We start from the raw sequence: 5387 nt of genomic DNA, 5'->3' as shown, positions 1-5387 counted from the left end.
CTAGCAGTAACTATAAACATCGAGTGCTATCAGTCCTAGAAGCAGACACTGTCTGAGAAACTTGCTGTTAATTTCAGCAAGTGCAACTACTTACAAGAGACTTAGCTGGAAGCAAAAGTACAAGACAGAAAATCACCTTTATCCTGGTCCAAACCAGGACAAGGAGGTATATGGGTGATCCAGGAAGTTTTGGTAGAACACACTGCCCTACTCACACAGTAATTTGAGAGTCAGAAGCTGTACAAACCCCCAGAGTACAGCAGTGCAAAAGGAGCAAACACAAGCAGCAATGGGGGAGACAGCAGGCTGGAGTAGCTAGGTCTTAACCTGACTCTCTAGGACTGAAGGAGACCACAATTTCATTATTCTATAGATGGGAAACTGAGGCTCAGTGAAAGGGCAGTTTATATGATGCTTCTCTTCCAGAGAGAAGCCTCCTGAAGAGCCAAAGAAGCTTTTCTTCCAAGCAGGGGCTGAAAGGGCAAGGCAGATGATGAGCTGCTCCAGGGCTTTTAGCTGTTCATCAACATTGCTAGTCAAAGATGAACACTGGTTTTAAACTAGTGCTCAAATGTCCTGTGCAACAGAGTTTAAGATCTGCTGTGAGGCATGGCATAGAGTTACATCTTCATTTTTTACACATCACACCTAATTGTACAATGGTCCTCCTCTTTGCACTGCAAGCAGCCTCTTGGGATGGCAGTAATGCTAGAGCCAAAGGTTTAAATGGAAAGATTTTTAGGTAGGTGTAATGGCTTTTATGAAGCCAGGCAAAATAGCTGGAGAAAGAGAGAAGGTTTGGGGCACACGCTCTCCTCAGGAAAAACACAGGGAATTTCATACCTAACTGTACCTGGGGAACAGTTATTCTGGGCTTAATTAGTACTGTGTTTGACAACACCCAGGGAATATAAAGAGGATACTGCTGGTTATCTCCTAAGGAGAAAAGAGAGGCAGGTAATTTGTACAATAAAAGCAGCACAATGTAGAGCACTGAGAGATTAATGGGAATGGTGAAAAGATGAGGGTAGTAATGTTCTCTGAAGTGTAAGTATTCATAAAAGTGATGAGATTTACCCAGGGAGAGTTCTGTTGGTTTTCTTTCAGAATCAGGGCTGGGAGATCAGAAATGGAATGACTGCAGTGTAAGAAATGTTGCCTGTTGCAAGCACTCCAGCCAACTCCTATAAAGAGTTAAAGATGGTATCTTTTGACAGGCTGAGAAAAAAAGCTTTCTTTTTCTTTTGCAAAGTTGTGCCTATTGCATTTCAAACTCCCCAGCATTTGGCAGATCCCCACTGTCTCAGCTTAGCTACTAAACCAAGAATTTCTCTCCATGGAGAGTTTTTATTGTTACTTTGCAATGAAGAAAGCTTGGCTGCTAATTTAGGAGTGTGCAGCAGTCAAAATAGGATGATACTGCAGATGTCTGCACCATGTCTTGTCTCACTCCTTATTGATATTTGGATGCTGGTGGGGGTTTGTACCTTTTCTGTGTGCCTAGAGCCATACAAGAGGTTCCAGGTCCACTCTTGAGCAGTGTTTTTCCCTTATCAGAGCAGGGATACAGGAGGTGTCAAAGGAGAAAGCCTGAGGTCCATGTCCCAGGATGTATCAGCCTGTTGGACTGTGTCTATTTCCCAGTGTTAGTGAAGATCACCACCAGTGATTAGCCAGGTAGCTCCTTCCACCTTCTCTTCCAGGACCTTGATGAGCAGGATTTGGCACATGGGGGTGGGACAGAAACTTCAATGGTTGCCTCAGCTTATGGTGAGACCTTTTGTCATCCCAGCAAGGGACAAGGCAAAGAGCATTACTCTGCAGTCCATGAGGGTCCCACAGGCCAGCCCAGCCACAGAGAGGGATAAGAGTGGTCCCATGGGGTGGGCAGGCTCCCTGCTCACAGATATTCACAGCCTGGCATTCCTACAGCTCCTGCCTGCCAAGTGGGTAGATCTCAGCCATCCCCCTTGCCTGGGGGGGCAGCACTGCCAGAGCAGGGAGTGTTCTGTGTTTCCTCAGTATATGTGATCTGAAAGGGTCCAAGCCTTGTAGATGGGGGTGGATTTGGTAAAAAATAAAATCTTCCTGATGCTAACAGGACTCCTGGATTCTGTATTTCAAACAAGAGCTTCTCAGAAAAACAAGGCTAAGAATTCTTCAATATCAGCAGAGCTATCAGAGTTTGTGTTCTGAAATACTTGAAAAATAATACAGAGTTTTGTGGGTGTATCAGGACTCATGCCTTGGATAGGTAATGCCAGCTGACAGAATATTTCAGAAAAGCCACAAACACCTAGAAAGGAAGGCCTCTTGCTGCCAAGTTTTTCAGCCAATGTTTGTGGGTGTCATTGCCAGGTTCCCTTCTGGTTCCTGGCCATGCTCTGGTTGCTTCCAGAGCATCAGGACTGTGCAGAAACCCCCTCAAGAGCATCATCCAGAACCCTCATCTCTGCAGTGGTGGTCTTGCAGTGGCTCAGACTCAGTGGGGCACCTCCATCTCCCCTGGGAAGATGTTGATGTGTGATGGTGACAGAGAGAGGATACTGGGGCAGGGGCAGCAGAGGAGCCATCACTCTGCCCTTCATCTGTGAAGTCTGTGAGAAGCTGGAACTTTTGGGGTGGGTTCCCTGCCTGTGCACAGCATAACAGTGATAGGAAGAACCACACGAAGCCATTGGTGATGGCCTTGGTTTCTTTGCTCTTGGAAACACTTTCTTTTTGTGTGAAATAATGGGTACATCAAAGAATTAAAGCATTCAGTACATGACTGTGAGAGCATCCTCTCACTGCTCTTATTTTCCTCTCTTGTGCTGATCTTGGAGGTGCAATTAAAACCCAGTGGCTTTGGTAGCAGGCCCTGCAGAGGTGAAGAGCAGCTGACTTGTGTAACCTCATGCATGAAGAGCTCCCCTGTTCTCCTGTGAGAGCAGCCCAGCTCTCACATGGTTGCCATGGAGATGAAGTTGTAGAAGTCTTGACTGCCTCGTTTCCCCAAAAGAACCCTGGAAAGGTTCTCCAGAGCTCATCTGGTGCCAGTGCCAGGCACAGGAACTGATGGATGCTCTCAGGTGAGCATGCAGGGAAGGTCAGAGCCAAACCGTGCTGCACCGTGTGGTGTGGACACCAAGGAGCTGTGCATTAACAGGGTCCCTGGGCTCTCAAGGCATGAATCCAGCTGTAAAGCCACCTACAGGACTTCTGAATTACTTGGCTGGTCTCTGGCAGCCAGGGAGTCATGCAGCTTCAACCACGGTGGCCGAATTCCTAATTCCTGGCACTTTGCCTCTGTGGGCAGATGTGGAAGTCAAGTAGCCACCAGCAGAGCAGCTGGGGTTAGATGTGGTATTTCATGTGCACTTTGTTTTCCACCTCAGCCCCACTATTTGTATTCTGCCTGTGTGCTGGTAAAGGCTGAGTGAGCCTCACCTGGGTTGAAGAAGATGGAAGTTACCTTGGAAACTGCAGCAAACCCTTGATGGTTTCTAGACAGCTTCCCCCAGGCTACAGGCTTTGTGTTCACCATTTCTTTTTGCTGAAGCTGCTGTTTTTTCCACTGTGCCTTTTGTCCCCAGATGGGAACTGACTGCTTTGACTTTCCATCTCCTGTTGCTCTGGGGGCATCAGACAGAGAGGGGCACGGATTGCACCAGGATTCTGCAGTGGGAGATGGTTTGGCTGCTCCCACACAGCACAGCCATCCCTTTAGGTAAGGCAAAACCTTCATTGCCCTGAGAGGTGAGGTACAAAGCATCTGAACAGAAAAAAAAACCTCAAACAAACCCCAAGCAGTGGGAAGAATCATTAGTTTTCTGTGGCCTCAGTGTAAATGTTCCCCTGCCTCCTGCATTTAACATGGTCAGGTTGGCCTCTGCAAGATGAACTGGACCCAGCCCATAGAGCCTTTGCCACATGGTGATGTGCAAAGTGATGTCATGTGTGGCCTTTGCCACGTTCTTTAAGTGGTGACATAAACAAATCAGTGTCAGTCTTGGATGCTGACCCTTTTAACAATGGGTGGCTGAGCTGATCTTTAATATAGTTCCACCAATGCATACCAAAAGGAAAATTATTCCTTGTATCCCCCAGCAGTTATCCCAAAGTAAGTTAAATATTCTTCTGTTTGAATCGTTTTCCAAACTCAGCATGTGTTCAAAGTTTTCAGGGTTTGGCTCAATCAGTTCCCTTTTCATATCCAGAGGTGCATCACTGGATTGTCTGAGTAACAAAAAGTGTGTGTTAACTGTCCAAAAATGATTTTACCTGGCATTATAAAACTATACTGAAATGTATTGCCAGCTCATCAATATCTTGAGGAGGAAGTTTGTCACAAAATGTTAGCTGTACACTCTTTAGACATTTTTTTGGGAGGGTAAGAATAAGTTATATACTGACAATATTTTACTTAGTTACTTTTCTCTGATAGGTATGACCATAGATCACAGGATCACAGATTCTGTCCCTGGCTGCTGGTGAGATCTTGCTCCCGTAGTTTAGTGTGTGGCTGATCCTTCCTGTCAGCTGTGCCTGCCTCAAGGGCCTGTGAGGCCACTGTGTCACCCACAGCTCCCTGATGTACCCTGATCAGCTGCTGGGGAGGAGGAGGAGGGGGAGGCAGGCAGGGAGATCATCCTGCTGGGAAGAAGTGATTGCCAGCACAGCAGGACAGATCTGAAGCTTTGCAGAAATTCCCCAAACCTTCAAATCAGTCACATCTCTAAAGATGGGAATTTTTCCTTTGAAAGGTCTTATGCTTTTCTTGCTCTGGGGTCTTGAGTGCCCAGTGGGGATGCAGGCTTGCCACAAAAACCCAGCAGACTGCACCAATACAAAAAGTTAAACCCAGACTGACAGGTTTTGACAAGAGACACAAGAAGCCCATGCTTTTTTCCCCCATAAAGAGCAGCCATCAAGAGGAGGCAACAGTAACCCAGGGAGTGGACTAGGAGAGGATGCTACCACGTGGATTCCTAGAAGGCTCAGGGGTGAACTGGTCTCCCAGGGGGGACAGAGGGGTGGCCACCCTTGTTTCTCAAATTTATTCTGCTGTATTTGTAATGAACAAATTTCAAAGTATTGCAAGACACAGGTTATATTTCATATACCATCCTCCTGTTTTAGAAACAATATGATTTAGTTTTACTTTCTGCAAAATGCCATCCCAAGAAAGTCCACCTGTCTGTGATGCCCTATCACTGGAGATGAAGGTGAAAGCACTTTGAAAAGTCATTACTCCAAAGACAGCCTTTATGAGACATCACTGGACAGTCTTCAAGACTCATATAAAACAAGTTTTAGCATAAATTGCAGAGAAGAGATTCAGGGAAATTTATTACCCATCTGGGGCCACCTTTTATGGAAGAGTTTTAAACTTTGTGGGGTGTTAG

Source organism: Calypte anna, chromosome 1 (genome assembly GCF_003957555.1).
Source record: "Calypte anna isolate BGI_N300 chromosome 1, bCalAnn1_v1.p, whole genome shotgun sequence".
Taxonomy (NCBI): domain Eukaryota; kingdom Metazoa; phylum Chordata; class Aves; order Apodiformes; family Trochilidae; genus Calypte; species Calypte anna.
The sequence above is the reverse complement of the archived record's forward strand: the minus strand, read 5'-3'. Positions refer to the sequence as shown.